The 12,214-nt window shown below is 43.6% G+C and overlaps 1 protein-coding gene across 14 annotated transcripts in view; it reads right to left on the reverse strand.

Moving 5' to 3' along the window:
- The window catches only part of LOC129822091 (histone-lysine N-methyltransferase MECOM-like), a 184,540-nt gene that overhangs the window by 117,300 nt on the left and 55,026 nt on the right, over positions 1 to 12,214 (reverse strand). The gene's annotated exons all lie outside the window — the stretch shown is intronic.

The raw sequence follows: 12,214 nt of genomic DNA on the forward strand, positions 1-12,214 counted from the left end.
AAAGTACAGCATCAGTGTAGACTACTATTTATTAGATTTATTTAACCCTTATTTTACCAGGTAAGTTGACTGAGAACACATTCTGATTTACAGCAGCAATCTGGGGAATACACTACTTCACCAAAAGTATGTGGACACCGCTTCAAATTAGTGGATTCGGCTATTTCTGCCACACCCGTTGCTGACAGGTGTTTCCTGCTATTTCCATAGACAAACAGAATAGCCTTACTGAAAAGCACAGTGACTTTCAATGTGGCACCGTCATAGGAAGCCACCTTTACAAGTCAGTTCGTCAAATTTCTGCCCTGCGAGAGCTGCCCCGGTCAACTGTAAGTGGTGTTATTGTGAAGTTGAAACGTCTAAGAGCAACAACGGTTCAGCCGCGAAGTGGTAGGCCACACAAGGGCACAGAACAGGACCGCCAGTTGCAACACTGCTCTCGTTTGCAACACTCACTACCGAGTTCCAAACTGCCTCTGGAAGCAACATCAGTACAAGAACTGTTTGTCGGGAGCTTTGTGAAATGTGTTTCCATGTCCGAGCAGCCACACACAAGCTTAAGATCACCATGCGCAATGCCAAGCATCGGCTGGAGTGGTGTAAAGCTCGCTGCCATTGGACTCTGGAGTGGAAACGCGTTCTCTGGAGTGATGAATCACGCTTTGCCATCTGGCAGTTTGACGGATTAATCTGGGTTTGGCAGATGCCTGGAGAACGCTACCTGCCCGAATGCAATAGTGCCAACTATAAAGTTTGGTGGAGAAAGAATAATGGTCTGGGGCTGTTTTTCACGGTCCGGGCTAGGCTCCTTAGTTCCAATGAAGGGATTTCTTAACGCTGTAGCATACAATGACATTGTAGACAATTCTGTGCTTCCAACTTTGTGGCAACAGTTTGGGGAAGGCCCTTTCCTTTTTCAGCATGACAATGCACCCATGCACAAAGCGAGGCCCGTACAGAAATGGTATTTGTGGAAGAACTTGACTGGCCTGCACAGAGCCCTGACCTCAACCCCATCGAACACCGTTGGGATGAATTGGAACGCCGCCTGCGAGCCAGGCCTAATAGCCCGACATCACTGCCCGACCTCACTAATGCTCTTATGGCTGAATGGATGCAAGTCCCTGCAGCAATGTTCCAACATCTAGTGGAAAGCCTTCCCAGAAGAGTGGAGGCTGTTATAGAAGCAAAGGGGGGACCAGCTCCAGATAAATGCCAATGATTTTGGAATGAGATGTTCGACGAGCAGGTGTCCACATACTTTTTGTCATGTAGTGTAGTTACAGGGGAGAAGAGGGGAGATGAATGAGCCAATTGGAAGCTGGAGATGATTGTCCTACAAATACACCATCAGGGTAAACTCGGTAGCCTATACTTACAGCCTACATAGTCTATGATTTTCTAACATACTGATAGATACAGAACAAGTCAATAATCATGTAATCAAGCGCAAATCAATGACATATTACAGTTAACATGGCCCTGTGAGAGTTGTGAGTGAGGCTTATGCCTTCTCCGACCCAGAGTGAAAAACCAGTCCTCCCCTCACCTATGACCTAACACTAAGGACCATGAGGAAGGATCGTCTCTACATCTTCCATCTTGAATTGAACATAATATGGGAAAATATACAAGGTCCAAACACAAATATTTGATCAGTAGGGGTAGTTAAAATAAACAGGAGACGGAGGAAAGTGGTGCAGGGCTGTGATAACAGGGCCAAGTGTCTGAAGAGAAGGAAAGGGCTTGATTCTACTGTGATAGTAGAGTAGCCCAGAAACACCTCTAACACAGAGAGAGAGAGAGGAGGGAGGGAGGGAGTGGGGGGGGGGGGGGGGGGGAGGGAGCAGGGGGAGTGAGAGCAAGAGAGAGAGAGAGAGAGAGAGAGCAAGAGTGAGAGTGAGAGACAGAGTGAGGGATAGAGAGAGTCAATAGTAAAGCAGCCGCTGGTTCAGATTGTTTGACTAGCTGGGGCTCGGCTTGGTGCTGGGCGGGTCCACAGGCTCCACGGTAGCATTGTGCTGTTCTAAACTGTTTTATATTTCCCTTTCCTGACCTTCATCACTCAGCCGCTGTGTGAAAACAGAGGAAGCTGAGGCCGGGTTGGCGGAGGTTAATTGTGAGTACAGTGAGAAAGGACACCACAGGCTGACCCTTGAACCCTCGCCGGGCTGGGACCAGGCCGCACGTGGCTGACTAGCCCTGACGAGGAAGTGTGGTCCGCTCTGTTACAACACCGACATTGACCACAGGTGACAATAACATTTTCCCGCTATAGAGCCGACTCAAACCAAACTATTCATGCTTTTCACATTGTCCTTTCCAGCATGATTCTGGCAACTATGGTGGGTGCATGCGTAACCAGGCCAGCTCAGCTTGGTTTGGCTCAGTATTGTGAAAGGGTACTCATCTCAGATGCCACGGTAAACCCTGCACTACTACTACAACTTCTACCAGAGCACTATGGGGCTCTGATCTAAAGTGGTGCACTATAGAAAATAGGGTGTTATTTGACATGTGCCCACTGAATGTCTGCTTGCCTGCTTGCCGACTAGTGTCTCTGCCAAAGGAGTCTAAAGGATTTATTTATAGTGCACTACTTTTGACCCCATAGACCCCTTTTTGTGTTTGCAAACATTGCCGCACGAGGGTGATTTGGCAGAACACGGGGGAGTTCTTATAGAACGCCAGCAAACAAAGCCTCTATTTTCATGTTGCTTCCAAATGCATTTCACACTACTTTTGGATTATAATTTGATGTTAAGGCTCGTATGAATGTCCGGCTTAATATAACATTTGTGTCATCATTGCAAATCAAATGCATTATTCTTAAAAAACACTTTGACTTCAACCAGTGAAATGGCTCTTTGGCTAGCTTTAGCTGCAGCTTATCTCAAAGAGCGTTAGCATTCTAGTTCACAACTGCTGCATCCAAAACAGTTATTTTGCAAAGATCACGACCAAATATAATCTATAGTGACTGTTCAAGCAAGAATCAAAACATCATTGTAAGTGTACGAAAACAGAGCTCTGGTCAGAAGTAGTGCACTATGGGGCTTTATAGAGCTCTGGTCAGAAGTAGTGCACTAGGGGGCTTTATAGAGCTCTGGTCAGAAGCAGTGCACTATGGGGCTTTATAGAGCCCTGGTCAGAAGCAGTGCACTAGGGGGCTTTATAGAGCTCTGGTCAGAAGTAGTGCACTATGGGGCTTTATAGAGCCCTGGTCAGAAGCAGTGCACTAGGGGGCTTTATAGAGCCCTGGTCAGAAGCAGTGCACTAGGGGGCTTTATAGAGCCCTGGTCAGAAGCAGTGCACTAGGGGGCTTTATAGAGCTCTGGTCAGAAGTAGTGCACTATGGGGCTTTATAGAGCTCTGGTCAGAAGTAGTGCACTATGGGGCTTTATAGAGCTCTGATCAGAAGTAGTGCACTATGGGGCAAATTCTAACTCCCTAACTTCCACATTTGCACTTAGTCTGCCATTGACATCAATCCATGACTAAGTGAAAATTGCGTGGAAGTTAAGATTTGCCCTATCCTAGTAGGGAACGAAGGTGTAATTTGAGAGCGGGCCTTAGCCAGGCCTGCCGGGCCTCCTGCGCTGGGCCCAGGGAGGACAGACAGACAGGAAACCCTCCACAGGAAGCAGCCTCTCCCCCTGTGTGACTGTGGCAGGCTGTGGCTAACGCGCCCTGACAAGCTGGGAGGGGCGGCGGGGAGGTGGGGTTGCTAATGAGGCTCTAGCTACACATCCCTGTGCCTCGGTACATTCCTGAACGGCTGTGTGACACCGCACCGCTGCGCTGTCAGCCTGGAATCTTTGATCCACACACACAGATGCACACACATAAAGAGACATAGACACACGCATAAACACACACAGATGCACGCACACATACACACACCTCTCAACCACCATCCAAACTCTCTACTTAGATGTTCATAATGTAGTTTATTAAAATAAACTAGGCTGTTAAGATCATGTTGAATTATTTCCATGGGAATATTTTGAAATGCCTCTCAGATCACACACTAATGTTAATGAGAAGAGCAGTGTTATCATTCACACCACCTGACAACCTCTGAAGACCCACCACGTCAGTAAGAGCAGATGACGTCCAGATGATGAGCTGTAGATTATGGCTGTCAGAGACTCTCACAGAGAGAGACAGACGGAAAGACAAGGAGAATGGATGCCATCTGTCAAGTCGTTGTTTTGCTGGTCCTCCCACTGGTCACTGCTCCCCTCAATACTGAGACAGAATACGTACAGTTGAAGTCGGAGGTTTACATACACTTAGGTTGGAGTCATCAAAACTTGTTTTTCAACCACTCCACAAATTTCTTGTAAACAAACTATTTGGCAAGTCGATTAGGACATCTACTTTGTGCATGACACAAGTACATTTTCCAACAATTGCTTACTGACAGATTATTTCACTTATAATTCACTGTGTCACAATTCCAGTGGGTCAGAAGTTTACATACACTAAGTTGACTGTGCCTTTAAACAGCTTGGAAAATTCCAGAAAATGATTTTATAGCTTTAGAAGCTTCTGATTGGCTAATTGACATCATTTGAGTCAATTGGAGGTGTACCTTTGGATTCATTTCAAGGCCTACCTTCAAACTCAGTGCCTCTTTGCTTGACATCATGGGAAAATCAAAAGAAATCAGCCAAGACCAAACGAAATCAGCCAAGACCAGATTTCCAAACGCCTGAAGGTACCATGTTCATCTGTACAAACAACAGTATGCAAGTATAAACACCATGGGACCACGCAGCCGTCATACCGCTCAGGAAGGAGACGCGTTCTGTCTCTTAGAGATTAACCTACTTTGGTACGAAAAGTGCAAATCAATCCCAGAACAACAATAAAGGACCTTGTGAAGATGCTGGAGGAAACAGGTACAAAAGTATCTATATCCACAGTAAAACGAGTCCTATATCAACATAACCTGAAAGGCCGCTCAGCAAGGAAGAAGCCACTGCTCCAAAACCGCCATAAAAAAAAACAGACTACAGTTTGCAACTGCACATTGGGACAAAGATCGTACTTTTTGGAGAAATGTCCTCTGGTCTGATGAAACAAAAATAGAACTGTTTGGCCATAATAACAAAAGCGGAAATAAATCATTCTCTCTACTATTATTCTGACATTTCACATTCTTAAAATAAAGTGGTGATCTTAACTGACCTAAAACAGGGAATTTTTACTCTGATTAAATGTCAGGAATTGTGAAAAACTGAGTTTAAATGTATTTGGATAAGGTGTATGTAAACTTCCGACTTCAACTGTATTTGAACAAGTGAATATTGCTGCTCATTTTAAGACATTTTGTTTCAAGAGACCCGTTTTCTACAAGTCAACAAGAGAGAGGGACATTTTACTGATGAACGCAATAAGAATTGGGTTTGACTTGACATCATCATATGTTCTATACCCCCTAAGAGAATCCGACAGTGGCAACAACAAGACTGAATGGTGGGCAGCTCACAGACCAGGTCAGGTTTCGACTGACGGTTTGTAGTAAGACGAATCAGATAAAGATCATTGAAGTGCCCTCTGGAGGTAGGACAGAAATCAAGAGTAAAAAGGATTACAACAGTGTACTGCAAGTGTACAGACATCAATTACCAAATGGAATAGCCACAACAAGCTTAGTTTTGGAAACTGACTCGTCTTAAGAGATTCTGCCTGATGATCTGAAGGCCAGAATGCAGGTCTTGGACAACAGGTCTTCATTTTACTTTTCTAACATCTTAACAGATGATGAAGGATATTTCACTTGTGTCATTTCAATCTCGATGCTACAGCTACCAGACAATTTTTCTAATGGTGGAGCCTGAGTATCAAGTCATCAAGCCAGATGAAACAGGGACTCTCCCCTGTATATCCAACTGACAAGATGCACTCTGGGAAACTCCACTAAGCGACATGGCCCGAGGGAAAAAGAGTCAGAGGATGGACATGATGACTGACAGCCTAACAGGGAATTACTCCCTGATCCAGCCCTCTCTGTCAACCCAGCAGACAGGGACGTAGCAGTGCCTCACAGTGAGTTTGAGCTGACCTGGTTCCTGTATAAGGGACGTTTTCAGAGGGACACAGTCACAGTCTAGTCTGTGCTCCTGCACTACAAAGCTCCACAGAGTCCAGAGGTACCGTCGTAGAGGTCTGGAGGGAGATGTTCTAATTCTGGACACTGACAACTCCTCTGTGCACTTACCCGAGGAGCTGAGGGGCAGAGGGAACGTGTCTGACCCTAAGTCCTCTGTGCTTATCTCTAACCTTTACAGACTGACAGTGGACTATATTGGTGCAGGGTCAGGTAATGGAAGGAAGGGTTGGTCCATTCAAATGTCAATAGAAAACAGGTCAAACGAAATGAAGTGCAGCTAGTTTGCAGTCTTTCCAGCTTTAGTTTCAAGTGATTGTGTTAGCTGTGTTGTTGGCTAGCTCCTCTGAACAACAGCGTCCTGAAGAGAGAGAGCACATTTTCTATGCCAGGTGAAATCGCGCATCATTAGCTCATTGTTATGGATGTATCCAAATAAATGCCACTAGAAGAAAAAGCTTAAACAAATGCAAATGCAGCTACTTTGTTGTTATTCTGGCTGCACTGTTTGACGTGACTGTAAGTTAGCCGTAGTTGGCTAGCTAGCAAGCAAGGGATATGAACGTTGCTAGCCAGTATGGCAATGGAGTATTTAGAATAAACGACTGGGTCGCGTCCATAAATACAGAACAAAAAGACTTAATGACTGGGCCGCGTCTCTGGCAACTGAACCGATAGAACCAATGACCAGCCGGCTTGGGTAGCAAAATGATAAGAGATTCACACTTTAGAAATGGCTTCCATGCTGATCTATGGTATCCATTTAAGTGATAATGCCCTCAACGCTGGTGTTTGGAGGATATATTGGCACGGTTTGCCAGCCCGTGACGAATGCTAATATATCCCTCCAAACACCGGCTTTCGGGCATTATCACTTAAATGGATACCATAGATCACCATGGAAGCCATTTCTAAAGTGTGAATCTCTTATCATTTTATCATCTATGCATCCTGTTTCTTAATGCCTAGCCAATGCATACTGTAGAGTTTATCATAGTGTAATAGTGCAATGTTGAACAAGGACAAAAATAGATTGAGGAGAGAAATGACAGACAAGAGAGAGAAAATTCCAGATTTTTGTATTTGTTGTATATTTCATTTTTTTATATTGTGCTCTTATCCTCAAACCTATCTTTATTCATCTTAAATACCATATCCTATATGGTATCATGATTCAGTGTATAATGGCATATTTTAAACAGCTGAGTGATTAAAAATGATATTGCTTGCTTGAAAAAATTGCTTGCTTGACTCAAATTCCAGTCATTTCTTGTGGCATTTCTTATATTTCTGCGTTAAGTCTGCATGAATATGCATGTTAGTGCACAAGTAATGTTGAAAAGGTTTTCTTGTATTTTCTCTCCAGTGCAATCGTCCGTCACCACGTCTTTATTGCCATTGTGTTTGACACATACTGTGTGGGCCAGCATGTTTAAAGAGCAAAGCTTTTAAATGTCTGTTGTGCCGAGCAGGCCCTGAAACCCAATGTGGCTATACCAGCATGTGTAATGATTTTCTGTGCAGGACTGTAACGTGGTTATAACCCTGGAGATGAAGTTTGCCATATGGCTGAGACAGAGGGCTTTTAAAAGTAACTGTATCCCTCCTATGCTGTTTCTCCTATGACATTTCCCTCCAACTGGTCTCATAGTTTATATTTGATTTAGACCAAAAATTCCCCAAGTTTGGTCGATTCAAGCGGGGGAATCATTTTGATCCATAAACATACATTTCAGAAATGTAAACGTTTCCAAAAAGCTAAATATGCTGTGTTGAATGTTTTAAAAACGGTGGTTTTATTTTCAGATGAGACATAAGTGTGAGACTGCAGTTCTTTGAAGGACAATGACCACAGATCAGTGGTCACAGTGTGCGTGCAAGCTCATGCATGAGCACATGTCTGTCTGTCTGCCTGTCTGTCTGTCTGTCTGTCTGTCTGTCTGTCTGTCTGTCTGTCTGTCTGTCTGCCTGCCTGCCTGCCTGCCTGTCTGCCTGCCTGCCTGCCTGCCTGCCTGTCTGTCTGTCTGTCTGTCTGCCTGCCTGCCTGCCTGCGTGCGTGCGTATGTGTGTGCATGCATGCGTGTGTTGGTGGGGCCGGTGGTGCGGGCGGGGTGGGGGGTGTACTGACTGATGGCCATATACTTTTGTTTATTTGTTCAATCTTGGCGATTACCTCATCACCGTGAGCTGACGCCCTTCAAAAAGAGGCACACCAAAGGAATTCTGGGTAGAAAGGGGAACTCCAGCTAGAGGCAACATTCTGTACACGACGTTCATCAACATCATTACATCATTAGCATAGATGACAAATTATTTATTTATACTACACAAAAGCCAACTCTCAACAGCCAAAGCTGTCCCTTCATGGTCTGTACTCTCATATCTTATGCTAAAAGAGGAAATGACATGAACACTAAAAGTAAATGTCTGTATTTGAGGCTGATCCATAATACACAAGGCATTTTAGCACCAATGAAAATAATGATCTTAAACTCAGAATGAGTAGAACATAAAGCAAAACATGACATAATTCTACACACACGCACGCACACACGCGCACATGCACACAGTAGGCACACACGTCCAGTGTTCTGCCGCTCACTCTCTACACCAAATTCATTCCTTCTTATTAGGAGGGAAAACAGTTGTTCCCGGGACGGTATCTGCATGGGCGGAATGATTTTCACCTATGCCACTAGGTGTTGGGCGGACTCATACATCACGCCATTACCCGGAGCACTGCCAGCGCAAGCCCCACCGTCATCAGGGAGTGAATTATAGATGATAGAAGGTGCTATTAATCACAGTGACAAAAGCCCTAATGGAGGCGTGACCCAGCCACTGCCTAGGCACGCCAGGGGACGCACCAGCAGGACAAAGAGAAACATGTGTTTACAGAGAAATAAGCTACCTGTGGACATAGTCACACACAGACACAAAACACACTCCTACACACATGGCCTATTGTATCCCTCTATCTCTTCCTCTCTCTCTCCCTCTCTCTCCCTCTCTCTGTATCTGAATGTTTCCTATTTCTTGGGATGTACAGTGTAAAAAAAGCACAAAATAAATATTAAAAGAAGCAGAAAGATAGACATATAAGAAATGTAAATTCATCCCTCCATTGACATATTTCACATTAAATCTTTCAGAATAGAAAACACATACAGTCTTAACAAACTCTGATATTCAACTGAGTCTCAATCCAGTAGACTGTTCAGCTAGCCATAGTCAGTTTATAGTGGCATGGCAAATCCCTTATCTATATAGGCATGATTGACAGGGGTCTTTCCTCATGACATATGGAAATGAACTCCTTGCCTTATGGGCGGGACTCCGCTTGTCTGCAAGGTTCATTTGTCCACCGTTTTTGACAGACAAGCGAAGGGGACACGCCATTATACCACAGATCTTACATGAAGACTGGGAGTGAGCAATATGGCCAACATTTCATTTAAAAAAGATTGACAGTATGACAGTATTTAATGGTATTTAATGTTTTTGTAGAATAAAATTTCTGAATATTCTTTAAGAATGTAATTATATTTTCGTGTTAGATTGCCAGTTGGCAACCCCTCCCTTATGAGACTAAATTACACTAACAAACATTACAATGACTCACAGGGATAATTATTCCAGTGTTCTGCTTGGGATGCCAGTACATTATCTCTAAGATCTACACTTTCATTTTCACTCAGCTATACATAGTCATTTATATTTTATAAATGTGTTCATTTTACTAATAACTATAAGAAACAAGATTCTATCCACTTCCTCATTCCCTGTCCTATTGTTGCAGAGAGATGTAGAGAGATTTGGAGTAGTTAGAATGTCTATTTGCTTCCTTTTGAGAGGAGCTGGCTACTCTATCGGGAGATTTCCAGCAATTGCGCTAAGCTAATTATATGCTAACTTCATCAACCTCCAAACTGCACACAGAGACATACAAATGGTATCCATGAGTTCATCTGACTCTGGGTAAGAATACCAAAATGACATAAATCATAAAATCTCACAGTATCCTTTTAAGCCATCATTGAAGCTGGATGCAAAATGGCCACCTGCGCCTCCTGGGCAGTATGGGCCTCCCAACATGAACCACCCACAGACAATTGGGTTATCATCGACATTACAGCTGACCTCTGACCTCTCAGCCCCACCGCTGACTGGGCAGGGACCTCCTGAGTGAGATGTTTCTCTGAGAAACATCCCAGCAACATCCCTTTAATGTCATAGTTATAATGTCTTCCCCTGACACTGCTGTAAGGGATGAGGCATTGAAAGACTAAGAGACACAGTGGCAAGAAAAAGTATGTGAACCCTTTGGAAATTTCTGCAGAAATTGGTCATAAAATTTCATCTGATCTTCATCTAGGTCACAACAATAGACAAAGACAGTCTGCTTAAACTAATAACACACAAACAACTATACGTTTTGATGTCTTTATTGAACATACCGTGTAAACATTCACAGTGCAGGGTGGGAAAAGTATGTTAACCCTTGGATTTAATAAATGGTTGACCCGAATTTTGGACCATTCCTCTTTATAAAACTGTGTCAGTTCAGCAATATTCTAGGGATGTCTGGTGTGAACTTATCTCTTGAGGTCATGCCACAGCATCTCAAATGGGTTGAGGTCAGGACTCTGACTGGGCCACTCCAGAAGGTGTATTTATTCTGTTGAAGCCATTCTGTTGTTGATTTATTTCTGTGTTTTTGGTCGTTGCCCTATTGTATCACCCAACTTCTGTTGAGCTTCAATTGGCGGACAGATTTATGTAAGTCTTTAGCTGACACTCTAGGATTCTTCTTAACCTCATTGAGCATTCTGTGCTGTGCTCTTCCAGTCATCTTTGTAGGATGGCCACTCCTAGGGAGAGTAGCAACAGTGCTGAGCTTTCTCCATTTATAGACAATTTGTCTTTCCGTGGACTGATGAACAAAAAGGCTTTTAGAGATATTTTTGTAAGCCTTTCCAGCTTTATGCAAGCCAACAATTCTTAATCTTAGGTCTTCTGAGATCTCTTTTGTTCAAGGCATGGTTCACATCAGGCAATGCTTCTTGTGAATAAATAGCAAACTCACATTTTGTGAGTGTTTTTTATAGGGCAGGGCAGCTCTAACCAACATCTCCAATCTCATCTCATTGATTGGACTCCAGATTAGCTGACTCCTGACTCCAATTAGCTTTTGGAGAAGTGATTAGCCTAGGGGTTCACATACTTTTTCCAACCTACACTGTGAATGTTTAAATTATCTATTCAATATAGACAATAAAAATACAATAATTTGTGTGTTATTAGTTTAAGCACACTATGGTTGTCTATTGTTGTGACTTAGATGAAGATCAGATCAAATTTGATGACCAATTTATGCAGAAATCCAGGTAATTCCAAAGGGTTCATATACTTTTTCTTGCCACTGTACATCATCCTGTTTAAAAACACAGACACACTATAGCATCATCATACCAAAGCTGGCCAATACATACTGCTATACAGAAGGAACCCAATCAGGAGAGGGAGAGAGGGGGAAAGAGGGGGAGTGAGAGAGAGAGAATGAGAAAGAGAGAGAGGGAGCGTAGACAACCATCTCAACAGGTTCTGAATGGGAGTCCGCTAAATGGGGGTTTGAATTGAAACTCTGACAGGTAAAGAATAGTTTATTCATATTTCCTTAAATACTAGTAATTACAGCGTACTTATGAATATTTCCTTTCTGGGGTTTTGAAATGAAAGCGTTGTAAGAACGTTGTGAGTGCGTTGTGAGAGAGCTGTGAGCCTGTGCCCTGTGGGAATCCTGGAGGTCCTCTGGGCATACTGGGCTTACTGGGAGGCTGAGCGATGGAGGGGCCTCCAGGGGCCCGAACAGGAGCTCCAACAGCAGCCAAACCCTCAGCAACTCAGCAGAGAAAGAGCAGGGGAAAGGAGATGTCACTAAACCAAGGACACACATCAAGTCAAGTACACTGAAGGCAAGCCAAATAACCCACAATATATACTTTATACAGTATGTGCCACATTATGTAGTGTATGTGCACATGAAAAACAAACATGTTCACAGAAAACATTAATAGATGTTTGAATAAAGTAGCA

Source organism: Salvelinus fontinalis, chromosome 24 (genome assembly GCF_029448725.1).
Source record: "Salvelinus fontinalis isolate EN_2023a chromosome 24, ASM2944872v1, whole genome shotgun sequence".
Taxonomy (NCBI): Eukaryota; Metazoa; Chordata; class Actinopteri; order Salmoniformes; family Salmonidae; genus Salvelinus; species Salvelinus fontinalis.